At 41.6% G+C, this 18000-nt stretch overlaps 1 non-coding gene across 1 annotated transcript; it reads right to left on the bottom strand.

Moving 5' to 3' along the window:
- Positions 1 to 14491: 14491 nt before the first annotated feature.
- LOC112792987 (small nucleolar RNA R71) lies at positions 14492 to 14599 on the bottom strand. The gene has a single exon (XR_003197702.1). It is a non-coding gene; the product is annotated as a small nucleolar RNA R71 (small nucleolar RNA).
- Between the last annotated feature and the right edge of the window lie 3401 nt (positions 14600 to 18000).

Here is an 18000-nt window from a genome sequence, read left to right as displayed (position 1 = left end):
CACTTGAGCAAATACCTTCTTATGCTAAGTTCATGAAAGAAATCTTAAGTCATAAGAAGGATTCGAGAGAAACTGAAAAAGTATTTCTCACTGAAGAATGCAGTGCAGTCATCTTGAAAAGCTTACCAGAAAAGCTTCAAGATCCAGGGAGCTTTATGATACCATGCACATTAGAAGGCGCTTGCACTAAGACAGCCTTATGTGATCTTGGAGCAAGTATCAATCTAATACCTGCATCCACTATCAGAAAGCTTGGGTTGACTAAAGAAGTCAAACCAACCCGGATATGCCTCCAACTTGCTGATGGCTCCATTAAACGCCCATCAGGCATAATAGAGGACATGATTGTCAAGGTTGGGCCATTCGCCTTTCCAACTGACTTTGTGGTGCTGGAAATGGAGGAGCACAAGAGTGCAACTCTCATTCTAGGAAGACCTTTCCTAGCAACTGGACGAACTCTTATTGATGTACAAAAAGGGGAAGTAACCCTGAGAGTCAATGAGGATGAGTTCAAGTTGAATGCTGTAAAAGCTATGCAGCATCCAAACACACCAAATGACTACATGGGCGCTGACATTATTGACTTTCTAGTAGAAGAGATCAATATGACTGAAAGCCTAGAATCAGAGCTTGAGGACATCTTCAAGGATGCTCAACCTGATCAAGAAGAACCAGAGGAAACAAAGGAATTTTCAAAAATTCCTCAGGAGGAGGATAAGCCTCCCAAACCTGAACTCAAACCACTACCACCATCCCTGAAGTATGCATTTCTGGGAGAGGGTGACACTTTTCCAGTGATTATAAGCTCTGCTTTAAATCCACAGGAAGAGGAAGCACTGATTCAAGTGCTAAGGACACACAAGACAGCTCTTGGGTGGTCCATAAGTGATCTTAAGGGCATTAGCCCAGCTAGATGCATGCACAAGATCCTGTTGGAGGATAATGCCAAACCAGTGGTCCAACCACAGAGGAGGCTAAATCCAGCCATGAAGGAGGTGGTGCAGAAAGAGGTCACTAAATTACTAGAGGCTGGGATTATTTATCCTATTTCTGATAGCCCCTGGGTGAGCCCTGTACAAGTTGTCCCCAAGAAAGGAGGCATGACAGTGGTTCATAATGAAAAAAATGAACTGGTTCCTACAAGAACAGTCACAGGGTGGCGTATGTGTATTGATTACAGAAGGCTCAATACAGCCACCAGAAAGGATCATTTTCCTTTACCATTCATAGACCAAATGCTAGAAAGACTAGCTGGTCATGATTATTACTGCTTTTTGGATGGCTATTCAGGTTACAACCAAATTGCAGTAGATCCTTAGGACCAAGAGAAAACAGCATTTACTTGCCCTTCTGGCGTGTTTGCCTACAGGAGGATGCCTTTTGGTCTGTGTAATGCTCCTGCAACCTTTCAGAGATGCATGTTATCCATCTTCTCTGATATGATGGAGAAATTCCTGGAAGTCTTCATGGATGACTTCTCAGTATATGGAGACTCATTCAGCTCCTGTCTTAACCACCTAGCACTTGTCCTGAAAAGGTGCCAAGAGACTAACCTGGTTTTAAACTGGGAGAAATGTCACTTTATGGTGACTGAAGGAATTGTCCTTGGACACAAAATTTCAAGCAGGGGAATAGAGGTGGATAAGGCAAAGGTAGAGGTAATTGAAAAATTACCACCACCTGCCAATGTTAAGGTAATCAGAAGCTTTCTGGGGCATGCAGGATTCTACAGAAGGTTTATAAAGGATTTTTCGAAAATTGCAAAACCTTTGAGTAACCTGCTAGCTGCTGACACACCATTTGTGTTTGACACACAGTGTCTGCATGCATTTGAGACCCTGAAAGCTAAGCTGGTCACAGCACCAGTCATCTCTGCACCCGATTGGACATTGCCATTTGAACTAATGTGTGATGCCAGTGACCATGCCATTGGTGCAGTGTTGGGACAGAGGCATAACAAGCTTCTGCACGTCATTTATTATGCCAGCCGTGTTCTAAATGATGCACAGAAGAATTACACAACCACAGAAAAAGAGTTACTTGCAGTGGTCTATGCCATTGACAAGTTTAGATCCTATCTAGTGGGATCCAAAGTGGTTGTGTACACTGACCATGCTGCTCTTAAATACTTACTCACAAAGTAGGATTCAAAACCCAGGCTAATAAGATGGGTGTTGCTTCTGCAAGAGTTTGATATAGAAATAAGAGACAGAAAAGGGACAGAGAACCAGGTAGCTGATCATCTGTCCCGAATAGAACCAGTAGCTGGGGCGTCCCTCCCTTCTACTGAGATTTCTGAGACTTTCCCAGATGAGCAACTCTTTGCCATTCAGGAAGCTCCATGGTTTGCAGATATTGCAAACTATAAAGCTGTGAGGTTCATACCCCAGGAGTACAGCAGAGTGCAAAGAAAGAAATTAATTTCAGATGCCAAGTACTACCTATGGGATGAGCCATATCTCTTTAAGAGATGTGCAGACGGAATGATCCGCAGATGTGTACCCAGAGAAGAAGCACAGAGGATCCTATGGCACTGCCATGGATCACAGTATGGAGGACATTTTGGAAGTGAACGAACAGCCACTAAAGTCCTCCAATGTGGCTTCTACTGGCCTACTCTCTATAAAGATGCCCGAGAGTTTGTGCATAACTGTGACAGTTGCCAAAGAGCTGGTAACTTGCCTCACGGATATACCATGCCTCAACAAGGGATATTATAGATAGAATTGTTTGATGTATGGGGAATTGACTTCATGGGTCCATTCCCACCATCATACTCAAACACTTACATTCTGGTAGCAGTGGACTATGTATCTAAGTGGGTAGAAGCAATTGCTACACCCACTAATGATACCAAGACCGTGCTGAAATTCCTCCAGAAACACATCTTCAGCAGATTTGGTGTTCCCAGAGTACTAATCAGTGACGGGGGCACTCATTTCTGCAATAGACAGCTATACTCTGCTATGGTCAGATATGGAATTAGCCACAAAGTGGCAACTCCGTATCATCCACAGACAAATGGGCAAGCTGAAGTCTCTAACAGAGAACTAAAAAGAATCCTAGAATGGACTGTGATAGCCCGAAGAAAGGATTGGGCAAAGAGTTTGGATGATGCTCTGTGGGCATACAGAACAGCATTCAAGACTCCAATAGGAACCTCTCCATACCAACTGGTGTATGGGAAGGCCTGTCATCTACCCGTGGAACTGGAACATAAAGCCTACTGGGCAACCAGGTTCCTAAACATGGATGCTCAATTAGCTGGTGAAAAAAGATTGCTCCAGCTAAATGAGCTAGAGGAATTCAGACTCAATGCCTTTGAAAATGCAAAAATTTATAAGGAAAAGGCAAAGAAGTGGCATGACAAGAAGTTGTCATCCAGAGTCTTTGAGCCAGGACAAAAAGTTCTGCTCTTCAACTCTAGGCTCAGATTATTTCCAGGAAAACTTAAGTCCCGGTGGAGGGGTCCGTATGTGATTACAGGAATGTCACCATATGGACATGTTGAGCTTCAGGATATTGATTCTGACAAAAAGTTCATTGTTAATGGACAGAGAATCAAGCATTATCTTGAAAGCAATATTGAGCAGGAATGCTCAAAACTGAGGTTGGAATGATCCTCAGTAAAGGTCCAGCTAAAGACAATAAAGAAGCGCTTGCTGGGAGGCAACCCAGTCATTAGCAGATTATATGTTTTGTTTCTACAGAGGCAAGTATCAAAAATGAAGGAATTCACAGAGTTACAGAAGGATTTGGTGCAAAAAGCAGAGAAATAGAGCTTACTGGCGAAAAAATGCCAGTAAGGGGCATTTTGGGCGTTAAACGCCAGAATGGGCACCATTCTGGGCGTTTAACGCCAGTAAAGGTGCCATTTTGTGCATTAAACGCCAGAATGGGCACCATTCTGGGCATTTAACACCAGGTGTGCAACATCCTGGGCGTTTAGCAAAACGCCCAGTGATAAAGGGAATACTAGCGTTTAACGCCAGCCAGGGCACCTGGCTGGGCGTTAAACGCCCACATTAGCTAACAAATGGGCGTTAAACGCCAGAATGGATACCATTCTGGGCGTTTAACGCCAGAAAGGTGGGGGACCAAGATTTTGCTTTCCAATCAATTTTTTTTCAAACTTTCCTTTTTTGACCCATACTTTTCTACATGAACACATTTCAACCTTTCATCATTCACCTTCAAATCTTCGAAAATCAAAATCATTCTTCAAATCTCTCAAATCAATCCCAAATCTTGTTCAAAAACTCACCAATCTCTTCACATCTTCTCAAATCTCCTTCCAATTTTTTGAAATCTCTTCTTCCCCCCCTTATATATAGACGTTCGGCCTCACCATTCCCCCACACCATTCGAATTTGCTCTTCTCCTCTCTCTCCTCCTTCCTTTCTTTTGCTTGAGGACAAGCAAACCTCTAAGTTTGGTGTGCTTTTCCGTGATCACTGAGCCAAGATTCATTAAGATCATGGCTCCTAAAGGAAAACAAACCAATTTAAGAGGAAAGAAAGAGAATAATCCAAAGAATCTTTGGAATCAATAGAAGTTCTTAACCAAAGAACATGAAGACCATTATCACAAAATAATGGGTCTGAGGTCAGTGATCCCGGAAGTTAAATTTGATCTGAAAGAAGATGAATATCCGGGGATCCAAGAGCAAATTCGAAACAGAGGATGGGAAATTCTAACCAATCCTGAGATAAAGGTTGGAAGAAATATGGTTCAGGAATTCTACTCAAATCTGTGGCTAACAGATAAGCAGAGAATGACTGGAACTGCCTACCATACCTACAGAACCATGGCCAGAGGGAAAGTTATGTACTTCCATCTGGATAAAATAAGAGAAATCTTCAAATTGCCTCAACTGCAGGATGATCCTGATTCCTTTAATAGGAGAATGGTGAGAGCAGATAAAGGGTTGGATCAAGTTCTAGAGGACATATGCCTCCCTGGAACTAAGTGGATAACCAATTCAAAGGGTGTCCCAAGCCAACTCAAAAGGGGAGACCTCAAACCAATTGCAAGAGGTTGGCTAGACTTTATTGGGCGTTCCATACTGCCCACTAGCAACCGTTCTGAGGTCACTATCAAGAGAGCAGTGATGATTCATTGCATTATGCTTGGAAAAGAAGTGGAGGTTCATCATGTGATTGCTTGTGAGATCTACACAATTGCAAATAAGAATTCCACTGAAGCCAAATTGGCTTACCCAAGCTTGATCTCCTTGCTCTGTAAAGAGGCTGGGGTAAAGATGGGAGTAGATGAATTCATACCCATTGAACATCCAATCACCAAGAAGTCAATGGAAGGACAAGTGCAAGACAACTCTATCAAAAGGAGGGCGCAGGAGTTCCTCCCTGAATTTCCTGAAATTGGCTACTAGGCCAGCCTAGAAGCATCTATCACCAAGTTGCAAGAAACTATGGAGCAACTTAAGGAAGAACAGCAGAATCAGAACTGCATGCTCTGCAAATTGCTGAAGGAACAAGAGAAGCAGGGGCGTGAACTTCAAGAACTGAAACGCCAAAAATTCTCCCCTCAATTTGAGGGAGCATCCACTTCTCAAAATCAAGGTTGTTGAGTCCTAACTCTGTGAAAACCTCTATCATTAGGAGCCTATTTAATTTTTTTGTTTTTTGTTTTCTATTTTAGTATCATCTTATATCTATTTTTGAGTCTTGTTCTTAATTCATAATTAATAAAATTTAAAATTCATGTCTTAAAGCTATGAATGTCCTATAAGTCCATCACCTCTCTTAAATGAAAACTGCTTTAATCACAAAAGAACAAGAAGTACAGGATTTTGAATTTATCTTTGAAACTAGTTGAATTAGTTTGATGTGGTGACAATACTCTTTGTTTTCCGAATGAATGATTGAACAGTGCATATGACTTTTGAATTTGTTGTTTTGAGAATGTTAAAATTGTTGGCTCTTGAAAGAATGAGGGAAAAAGAGAATTGTTATTGAGGATCTGAAAAATCATCAAATTGGTTCTTGAAGCAAGAAAAAGCAGTGATTCAAAAAAAAACGAGAAAAAAAGAAAGAAAAGAAAGAAATAAAGTTGTGATCCAAGGCAAAAAAGAGTGTGCTTAAGAACCCTGGACACCTCTAATTGGGGACTCTAGCAAAGCTGGGTCACAATCTGAAAAGGTTCACCCAAGTATGTGTCTGTGGCATGTATGTATCCGGTGGTAATACTGGAAGACAGAGTACTTTGGGCCACAGCCAAGACTCATACACTAGCTATGTTCAAGAATCATTATACTTAACTAGGAGAATCAATAACACTATCTGAGTTCTGAGTTACTATAGATGCCAATCATTCTGAACTTCAAGGGATGAAGTGAGATGCCAAAACTGTTCGGAAGCAAAAAGCTACTAGTCCCGCTCATCTAATTGGAGCTAAGTTTCCTTGATATTTTGGGGTCTATAGTATATTCTCTTCTTTTTATCCTACTTTGATTTTCAGTTGCTTGGGGACAAGCAACAATTTAAGTTTGGTGTTATGATGAGCGGATAATTTATACGCTTTTTGGCATTGTTTTTAGTATGTTTTTGGTATATTTTAGTTAGTTTTTAGTATATTTTTATTAGTTTTTAGTTAAAATTCACTTTTCTGGACTTTACTATGAGTTTGTGTGTTTTTCTGTGATTTCAGGTATTTTCTGGCTGAAATTGAGGGTCCTGAGCAAAAATCTGATTCAGAGACTGAAAAGGACTGCAGATGCTGTTGGATTCTGACCTCCCTGCACTCGAAGTGGATTTTCTAGAGCTACAGAAGCCCAATTGGCGCGCTCTCAACGGCGTTGGAAATTAGACATCCTGGGCTTTCCAGCAATATATAATAGTCCATACTTTGCCCGAGATTTGATGGCCCAAACCGGCATGGCAAATCAGCCTCAGAATTTCCAGCGTTTAACGCTGGAACTGGCATAAAACTTGGAGTTAAACGCCCAAACTGGCATGAAAGCTGGCGTTTAACTCCAGAAAAAAGTCTCTACAAATGAAAGCTTCAATGCTCAGCCCAAGCACACATAAGTGGACCCAGAAGTGGATTTTTATGTCATTTACTCATTTCTGTATACCCTAGGTTACTAGTTCACTATTAATAGGATCTTTTGACATTGTATCTGTACCTCATGACACTTTACACGTTTCTTTGTGTACTTCCTACGGCATGAGTCTCTAAACCCCATGGTTGGGGGTGAGGAGCTCTGCTGTGTCTTGATGGATTAATATAATTACTACTGTTTTTCATTCAATTATGCTTGCTTCCATTCTAAGATATTACTTGTTCTTAAACTGGATGAATGTGATGATCCGTGACACTCATCATCATTCTCAACTATGAACGTGTGCCTGACAACCACCTCCGTTCTACCTTAGATTAAGTAGATATCTCTTGGATTCTTTAATCAGAATCTTCGTGGTATAAGCTAGAACTGATGGCGGCATTCAAGAGAATCCGGAAGGTCTAAACCTTGTCTGTGGTATTCTGAGTAGGATTCAATGATTGAATGACTGTGACGAGCTTCAAACTCCTGAGGGCGGGGCGTTAGTGACAGACGCAAAAGAATCACTGGGTTCTATTCCGGCCTGATTGAGAACCGACAGATGGATAGCCGTGCCGTGACAGGGTGCGTTGAACATTTCAACTGAGAGGATGGGAGGTAGCCACTGACAACGGTGAAACCATTGCATACAGCTTGCCATGGAAGGAGCCTTGCGTGCTTGAAGAAGAAGACAGTAGGAAAGCAGAGATTCAGAAGATGGAGCATCTCCAAAACCTCAACCTGTTCCCCATTACTGCAGAACAAGTACTTATTTTATGTTCTTTTACTTTTCACAATCAACCTTGATAATTATTGATATCCTGACTAAGATTTACAAGATAACCATAGTTTGCTTCAAGCCGACAATCTCCGTGGGATCGACCCTTACTCACGTAAGGTATTACTTGGACGACCCAGTGCACTTGCTGGTTAGTTGTGCGGGATTGCAAAGTGTGATTGCAATTTCGTGCACCAGTACCATAGGGACCGATTTGCTGATCCACAAATTCAATGGCATTAAAATCGGGAGCGTTGAGGTCAAAAGGCTCAGCTATTTTTTGTTTTTTATTGGGAAGAGCAATAGAAGGAGCAACAGAAGTAGGGTGAGGATCCACCAGACGAACTCGGGGAGTAGGGATCAGCTTCTTCACCCCAGGGGAACTCGGCACGGATGGCTTCTCACGCACTTGGGGAGACCCCTCCCCAGTCGCCTTGGCCGCAATATTTTTGGCAGCAGTCGCCCTCTGCACCCTCTTAAAAGCTTTCATGGATTCATTGTTCTTCATTGCCTCTGCAAATAAAACAGAAATCAAGCTACAAGTCAAGCAAGTCGGAAAGACAGCTACAAGCAACATAAACAGATAATAAAAGATACCCAGTTCAATTTGAAGAAGAGCAGGATTGGTTAGAAATTTCTTTGTGTCAAGATGGGGAGGTTGACCCCAGCGTTCTTCCAAGACAGTCACAAAAGCTCGCTCAGCCTCATCTAACATTTCCCACGAATATCTGGAGACCCTCACATCTTTTTGCCATTCCAAAGGAAAAGCAGGTTCGTCATTTTCATCCAGAAAAAATGGCCGAACTCCTTCAACAGCTCGGACCTTGAAAAAGTAGTTTTTAAAATCTCGAAATGACTCGTCAAACATGGAAAAGACCTTCTTTCCTTGGGTAGAACGAAAGGAGACCCAAGCCGACTTCTTTTTTACTACACTAGGCTTAGTCAAGACAAAAAGATAGAAAAAGAGAGATTGGGAAGCAGGAATACCAAAACCATTGCCCAACAATTGGAAAATTTTTATGAAACCCCAAGAATTGGGGTGAAGTTGAGAGGGGGCAACATTACAGGACCACAACAAGTCGGTTTCAAATTGAGTAAAAGGAAGGGTAATACCCAGCGGACCGAAGAAAAAATCATAAACATAAAAGAAAGGGTGATCATCAACAACCCGAGTAGAAAAGCAGATTCTCTCATCAGAAGAAGGAGGAATAAGCTCGTAGTTCTTCTCATCACTGGATTTACTACAAACACTATGAAATTGCCTAAGCTGCGCACAAAACTCAGAATCAACTAGAGAGACACACATAAGAACCATCGAGTCCACCCAATCGGCTATACCCTCAGGAACCTAGGAAGGCATCTCTACAACGTTATTTCGGGAAGACATGAGGCCAACTAAATCCTACAAAAGAAAAGAAGAAAGGATTACTAAAAAAACATCTCGGACAAGGGGCAAAACATCTCGACGGGCGAATACACAGAAAAGGAAAAACCCCAAGACTCAAACTAAAAGTCCTGGGGCATCCTTTGGAGGCAGTAACAAAGCAAGGAGAAAGACAAAACACAAACAAAATAGAAAGTCATATTCCTATAGTCTATCAGCAAGAAACAAACATACCATGCAAAAAAAGTCAAAGATGCAACCTTTTTTCAGAATCAAACAAAATTATCATTCCAAAGCTTCAAAATCAAAAGTATTTCACAACATGCAAAAGCCCTAAAGGTATCAAGCAGCGGGAAAAGCGAAAAAGACCATGCAAAAGACGAAGAAATTACAAGACGCACAGTGATCAGGCATAGCAAAAAGCAGAAAAGATCCAAACTTTTCCCAACCAAGATAAAAACTTTCTCAAAACAGACACAAAATGGCGTAAAGGGAGGAAGAAAGAAGAACCAAACCTGGGAAAATGAGAGAAAGCTGCGGAGGAGCGGAAGGCAAAATCCAGAATCACCCCTTCTACCACGAAAAAAGTGAAGTCACAAAGCAACGTCGCTAGGCTGAAACGTGAAAACTACAGGCGGAGGCTTCAGAAAAGTCAAAAGGAAAAAATTGAAAGTGAGAAAGAAAAGGGAGAAGTTACGAAGAAGAAGTGAAGAAGAGAAATCGTTTCTGATCGAGAAATTCAAAATAAAAACCAAGAGAAAATGAGGGCAATTAATACCAATTAAAAGCGGATATTAAAACCTTGCGTTCCCAAAAAAGCGCTGATATAAAAGCGCGCGCTTTTAGAGAAAAACGTTCTACATTCAAAAGCTGCTACAAAAGGGAGTCGACAAAATGCTTGAGTTCGGTTTCACAAGAGAATGACCGAAGTCAAGGACTCGACCTCGACAAGGAAGACCGAGCTCAAGCAGGGGCACTGTTCATACCTTGGGTCGAGCTATCTGACCTGGGATGATCGACGACAAAGCGACCGACCTCTATAGGTCAAGCGGACCGACTTCTTCATAAAGAACTCGGCCGAGTCAATGAGAGAGCCCAATAAAGGGCCCGGGTAGAGGAACACGACTCAAATCCTAAGGCAGCCCAAGCCTATAGGGATAAAGACGGTTCCGTTGAAGATACGTTGACCTCAACTCAAGGATAAAAGGTAAGATAAGATAACTAACTTATCTTATCCAAAAGGTCACATCTCACCATTATAAATACACTGGAGCACCCAGGTATAACTCATACTCTGATTCTACTCAATACCTGCTTAATACCCTTGCTAACTTAAGCATCGGAGTCCCTTGCAGGTACTCCCCACCCTCCGGGGACAAAAGAATCAGCACTACCACCAAATTCAACAAGTCGAACACAACGGCTCCGGCCGTCTCCCACCAACCGGACACGTTAGCACCGACCCGTATAGAAGATCTCATCCGAGATCGACCTCTAGTTTTAGGTAACCCACGGAACAATAACTAACTTATCTTATCCACAGAAGGTCACATCTCACAACTATAAATACACTGGAGCAACCAGGTATAACTCATACTCTGATTCTACTCAATACCTGCTTAATACCCTTGCTAACTTAAGCATCGGAGTCCCTTGCAGGTACCCCCCACCCGTCGGGGATGAAGGATCAGCAGCACTTTCGGTCCCACAAGTCGGAACACACCAGCTCCGGTGGTTATCTTCCTACCGGACACGTCGGCTCCGACCAACACAGAAGATCTCGACCGAGATCGACCTACAGTTTCAGGTAACCCACCGGAAAATTGGCGCCCTTTCCGGGGAACCTGGAACTCATCCCAACACCATGGCGGACAACCATGACAACGACCACGACTCAGGTTTGGAAGATAGAACGCCGCATAAGAACACGGATGCTGATGAGCGGATAATTTATACGCTTTTTGGCATTGTTTTTAGTATGTTTTAGTTAGTTTTTATTATATTTTTATTAGTTTTTATTTAAAATTTACTTTTCTGGACTTTACTATGAGTTTGTGTTTTTTTCTATGATTTCAGGTATTTTCTGGCTGAAATTGAGGGACCTGAGCAAAAATCTGATTCAGAGGCTGAAAAAGGACTGCAGATGCTGTTGGATTCTGACCTCCCTGAACTCGAAGTGGATTTTCTGGAGCTACAGAAACCCAATTGGCGCGCTCTTAATTTTGTTGGAAAGTAGACATTCTGGGCTTTCCAGCAATATATAATAGTTCATACTTTGCTCGAGATTTGATGGCCCAAACCGGCGTTCCAAATCAGCTCAAGACTGCCCGGCGTTTAACGCCGAAACTGGCACAGAAGTGGGAGTTAAACACCCAAACTGGCACAAAAGCTGGCGTTTAACTCCAAGAAAAGTCTCTACACGAAAATGCTTCAATGCTCAGCCCAAGCACACACCAAGTGGGCCCGAAAGTGGATTTTTACGTCATTTACTCATTTTTGTAAATCCTAAGCTACTAGTTCTCCATAAATAGGACCTTTTGCTATTGTATTTTCATCTTTGGACGTCTAGTTCTTAGATCATGGGGGCTGGCCTCTCGGCCATGCCTAGACCTTGTTCTTATGTATTTTCAATGGTAGAGTTTCTACACACCATAGATTAAGGTGTGGAGCTCTGCTGTACCTCGAGTATTAATGCAATTACTATTGTTCTTCTATTCAATTCAGCTTATTCTTGTTCCAAGATATTCATTCGCACTCAAGAACTTGATGAATGTGATGATTATGTGACGCTCATCATCATTCTCACTTATGAACGCGTGCCTGACAACCACTTCCGTTCTACATGCAAATAAGGCTTGAATGTGTATCTCTTGGATTCCTTAATTAGAATCTTCGTGGTATAAGCTAGAATTGATGGCGGCATTCTTGAGAATCCGGAAGGTCTAAACCATGTTAGTGGTATTCTGAGTAGAATTCAAGGATTGAATGACTGTGACGAGCTTCAAACTCGCGATTGTGGGGCGTTAGTGACAGACGCAAAAGAATCACTGGATTCTATTCTGACATGATCGAGAACCGACAGATGAATAGCCGTGCTGTGACAGAGCGCGTTGAACATTTTCACTGAGAGGACGGGACAGTAGCCATTGACAACGGTGATGCCCAACATACAACTTGCCATGGAAAGGAGTAAGAAGGATTGGATGAAGACAGTAGGAAAGCAGAGAGACGGAAGGGACAAAGCATCTCCATACGCTTATCTGAAATTCTCACCAATGAATTACATAAGTATATCTATCTTTATTTTATGTTTTATTTATCTTCTAATTATCAATCCTCCATAACCATTTGAATCCGCCTGACAGAGATTTACAAAATGACCATAGCTTGCTTCATACCAACAATCTCCGTGGGATCGACCCTTACTCGCGTAAGGTTTATTACTTGGACGACCCAGTGCACTTGCTGGTTAGTTGTGCGAAGTTGTGATAAAGAGTTGAGATTGCAATTGAGCATACCATGTTGATGGCGCCATTGATAATCACAATTTTGTGCACCAAGTTTTTGGCGCTGTTGCCGGGGATTGTTCGAGTTTGGAGAACTGACGGTTCATCTTGTTGCTTAGATTAGGTTATTTTATTTTGTTCTTCAGAGTTATTAAGAATGAATTCTAGAGTTTCAGATGATGTTTTCATCATCACCAAAGCTGATTGATTCTCATCAATTTAGCTCTTGAATGTAATGTCCTGCTGAAGCTTGGCTAGCCACGTCTAATCTTTTTAGACTAAAGCTTTAGACTAACATTGCATGATTCCTGGAAATTCTTATTAAGAAATTTGATATCTTTATTTTCTTTTCCACTCAAATTTTGAAAAATCCAAAAAAAAATTTATTAATTTGTGTCCTTTCAAGTCAATAATACAGAGAATTGAAGATTCAGAACATGCAGCAGAGGAATTACACAGAAAAAGTTGGGCGTTCAAAATGCCCAGTGAAGAAGGAAAAAAGGGTAGCATTTTGGGCGTTAAACGCCAGAATGGATACCATTCTGGGCGTTTAATGCCAGGATGGCACAAGAGCGAAGATTTTGTTTTTAATTCAAATTTTTTTCAAGTTTCCATAATTTTTCAAAATCAAATCCTTTTCAAATCATATCTTTTCAATCATATATTTTCAAAATCAATTTCTTTCCATTTTTCAAAAATACTTGCTAACAATTAATGATTTGATTCAACATTTCAAGTATGTTGCCTTTTCTGTTGAGAAAGGTTTAATGTCTGAATCATATCTTTTAAATTTCTTGTTAGCCAAGTCATTAATTTTAAAAATCAAATCTTTTTAAATTTTTTTTTCAATTATATCTTCTTAATCACATCTTTTTCCAAATAATTTTCAATCTTTTTGATTTTTAATTTTAAAATCTTTTTCAAAAATCACTTTATTTCTTTCCCAACTTTAATTTTCGAAAATCATTCTTCAGTTTTTCAAAATTTCTTCAAAATCTTTTAATTTATTTTCGAAAATTCTTCCCCTCTTCTCACATCCTTCTATTTAAGGACTAACACTCCTCCACTATCAACAATTCAAACTCTATCTCTCTTGATAAGTTCGAATTCTTCTTATTCTACCTCCTCCTTCTATTCTTCTTTTCCTCTGACATCTCAAGGAATCTCTATACTGTGACATAGAGGATTCCATATTTTCTTGTTCTCTTCTCTTTCACATGAGCAGGAACAAAGACAAAAGCATTCTTGTTGAGGCTGACCCTGAACCTGAAAGGACCTTGAAGCGAAAGCAAAGAGAAGCTAAAGCACTACTCTCTGTAGAGGACCTAACAGAAATCTTCAAACAAGAAGAAACCATGGCAGCCGAAAACAACAACAATGCCAACAATGTAAGGAAGGTGCTGGGTGACTTTACTGCACCTACTCCCGACTTCTATGGGAGAAGCATCTCTATCCCTGCCATTGGAGCAAACAACTTTGAGCTTAAGCCTCAATTAGTTTCTCTAATGCAACGGAATTGCAAGTTTCATGGACTTCCATTGGAAGATCCTCATCAGTTTTTAGCTGAGTTCTTGCAAATCTGTGACACTGTCAAGACCAATGGGGTTGACCCTGAGGTCTACAGACTTATGCTATTCCCTTTTGCTGTAAAAGACAGAGCTAGGATATGGTTGGACTCACAACCTAAAGAAAGCCTGAACTCTTGGAAAAAGCTAGTCAACGCCTTCTTGGAAAAGTTCTTTCCACCTCAAAAATTGAGTAAGCTTAGAGTGGAAGTCCAAACCTTCAGACAGAAGGAAGGTGAATCCCTCTATGAAGCTTGGGAAAGATACAAACAATTGATCAGAAAGTGTCCTTCTGACATGCTTTCTGAATGGAGCATCATAGGTATCTTCTATGATGGTCTGTCTGAACTATCCAAGATGTCATTGGACAACTTTGCTGGAGGATCTCTTCATCTGAAGAAGACGCCTACAGAAGCTCAAGAACTAATTAAAATGGTTGCAAATAACCAATTCATGTACACTTCTGAAAGGAATCCTGTGAACAATGGGACGAATCAGAAGAAAGGAGTTCTTGAGATTGATACTCTGAATGCCATATTGGCTCAGAACAAAATATTGACTCAGTAAGTCAATATGATTTCTCAAAGTCTGTCTGGAATGCAAGCTACACCAGGCAGTACTAAGGACGCTTCATCTGAAGAAGAAGCTTATGATCCTGAGAACCCATCAATGGAAGAGGTGAATTACATGGGAGAACCATATGGAAACACCTATAATCCTTCATGGAGAAATCATCCAAATCTCTCATGGAAAGATCAACAGAGACCTCAACAAGGTTTCAACAACAATAATGGTGGAAGAAATAGGTTTAGCAATGGCAAGCCTTTTCCATCATCTTCTCAGCAACAGACAGAGAATTCTAAGCAGAGCTACTCTGACTTAGCAACCATGGTCTATGATCTAATCAAAACCACTCAAAGTTTCATGACTGAAACAAGGTCCTCCATTAGAAACTTGGAGGCACAAGTGGGTCAGCTGAGTAAGAAAGTTACTGAACTCCCTCCTAGTACTTGTCCAAGCAATACAAAAGAGAATCCAAAAGGAGAGTGTAAGGCCATCAACATGGCCGGATTTGGAGAGGAGAAAGAGGCAGTGATCGCCACTGAGGAAGACCTCAATGGACGTCCACTAGCCTCCAATGAGTTCCCTAATGAGGAACCATGGGAATCTGAGGCTCACACTGAGACCATAGAGATTCCATTGGATTTAATTCTGCCATTCATGAGCTCTGATGAGTATTCTTCCTCTGAAGAGGACGAAGATGTCACTAAAGAGCAAGTTGCTAAGTACCTTGGAGCAATCATGAAGCTAAATGACAAGTTATTTAGTAATGAGACTTGGGAGGATGAACCCCCTTTGCTCACCAAAGAACTGGATGACTTCACTAGGCAGAGATTACCTCAAAAGAGACAGGACCCTGGAAAGTTCTCAATACCTTGTACATTAGGCACCATGATCTTCGAGAAGGCTCTGTGTGACCTAGGGTCAAGCATAAACCTCATGCCTCTCTCTCTAATGGAGAAGCTAGGGATCTTTGAGGTACAAGCTGCAAGAATCTCACTAGAGATGGCAGACAATTCAAGAAAGCAAGCTTATGGACTTGTAGAGGATGTTCTGGTAAAGATTAAAGACCATTACATCCCTGCTGATTTCATAGTCCTAGAGATTGGGAAGTGCATGGATGAATCCATCATCCTTGGCAGACCCTTCCTAGCCACAGCAAAGGCTGTGATTGATGTTGACAGAGGAGAATTGATCATTCAAGTGAATGAAGAATCCCTTGTGTTTAAGGCTCAAGGATATCCTTCTATAACCATGGAGAGGAAGTATGAAGAGCTTCTCTCAAAACAGAGTCAAACAGAGCCCCCACAGTCAAACTCTAAGTTTGGTGTTGGGAGGCCACAACCAAATTCTAAGTTTGGTGTTGAACCCCCACATTCAAACTCTAAGTTCGGTGTTGGGAGGTTCCAACATTGCTCTGAACATCTGTGAGGCTCCATGAGAGCCCTCTGTCAAGCTACTGACATTAAAGAAGCGCTTATTGGGAGGCAACCCAATGATATATTTATCTATTTTCCATTGTTATTTTATGTTTTCTATAGGTTGATGATCATGTGAAGTCACAAAAACAATTGAAAAAGCAAAAACAGAATGAAAAACAGCACACCCTGGAGAAAAAACTTATTGGCGTTTAAACACTAGTAAGGGCAGCAAATGGGTGTTTAACGCCAGAAAGGGGCACCAGATTGGCGTTTAACGCCAGGAATGGGTAAGAAGCTGGCGTTAAATGCCAGAAAGGGGCAGCAGCCCGACGTTTAACGCCAGGATTGGCAGAAAGGGCGTTTTTGCACGCCACTTGGTGCAGGGATGAGCTATCCTTGACACCACATGATCTGTGGACCCCACAGGATCCCCACCTACCCCACCACTCTCTCTCTTCTTCACCCATTCACCAATCACCTCAATAACTCTTCCCCGAAAAAACACCTCACCTATCAAATCCCACCATTCTCTTCACCACTCACATCCATCCTTCATAAAACCCCACCTACCTCACCATTCAAATTCAAACCACTTTCCCTCCCAAACCCACCCATTATGACCGAACCCTACCCCTCTCTCTACCCGTATATAAACCCTTCTTCACTCCTTCATTTTTACACAACCTAAACACTACTTCTCCCCCTTGGCCGAACTACAAAGCCCCCTCCATCTCCTCCATTTTCTTCTTCTTCTACTCCTTTCTTTCTTCTTTTGCTCGAGAACGAGCAAACCTTCTAAGTTTGGTGTGGTAAAAGCGTTGCTTTTTGTTTTTCCATAACCATTTATGGCACCTAAGGCCAGAAAAACCTCTAGAAAGAGGAAAGGAAAGGCAAAAGCTTCCACCTCCGAGTCATGGGAGATGGAGAGATTCATCTCAAGGGTGCATCAAGACCACTTCTATGAAGTTGTGGCCATGAAGAAGGTGATCCCCGAGGTCCCTTTCAAACTCAAAAAGAGTGAATATCCAGAGATCCAACATGAGATCCGAAGAAGAGGTTGGGAAGTTCTTACCAACCCCATTCAACAAGTTGGAATCTTAATGGTTCAAGAGTTCTATGCCAATGCATGGATCACCAAGAACCATGATCAAAGTGTGAACCCGGACCCAAAGAATTGGCTTACAATGGTTTGGAGGAAATGCTTAGATTTTAGTCCGAAAAACGTAAGGTTGGCATTCAACTTGCCCATGATGTAAGGAGATGAACACCCCTACACTAGAAGGGTCAACTTTGATCAAAGGTTGGACCAAGTCCTCATAGACATTTGTGAAGAGGGAGCTCAATGGAAGAGAGATTCAAGAGGGAAGCCGGTTCAACTGAGAAGGCATGACCTCAAGCCCATGGCTAGGGGATGGTTGGAGTTTATCCAACGCTCAATCATTCCTACTAGCAACCGGTCCGAAGTTACTATAGACCAGGCTATCATGATTCATAGAATCATGATTGGAGAGGAAGTAGAAGTTCATGAGGTTATATCTCAAGAATTGTATAAGGTGGTGGACAAGTCCTCTACCTTGGCAAGGTTAGCCTTCCCTCATCTCATTTGTCACCTCTGTAATTCAGTTGGAATTAACATAGATGGAGACATCCTTATTGATGAGGACAAGCCCATCACTAAGAAGAAGATGGAGCAAACAAGAGATCCCACTCATGGACATGAGG

This window comes from Arachis hypogaea, chromosome 3 (assembly GCF_003086295.3).
Source record: "Arachis hypogaea cultivar Tifrunner chromosome 3, arahy.Tifrunner.gnm2.J5K5, whole genome shotgun sequence".
In the NCBI taxonomy this organism is placed as follows: Eukaryota; Viridiplantae; Streptophyta; class Magnoliopsida; order Fabales; family Fabaceae; genus Arachis; species Arachis hypogaea.
This window is presented reverse-complemented; position numbering and strand designations above follow the sequence as displayed.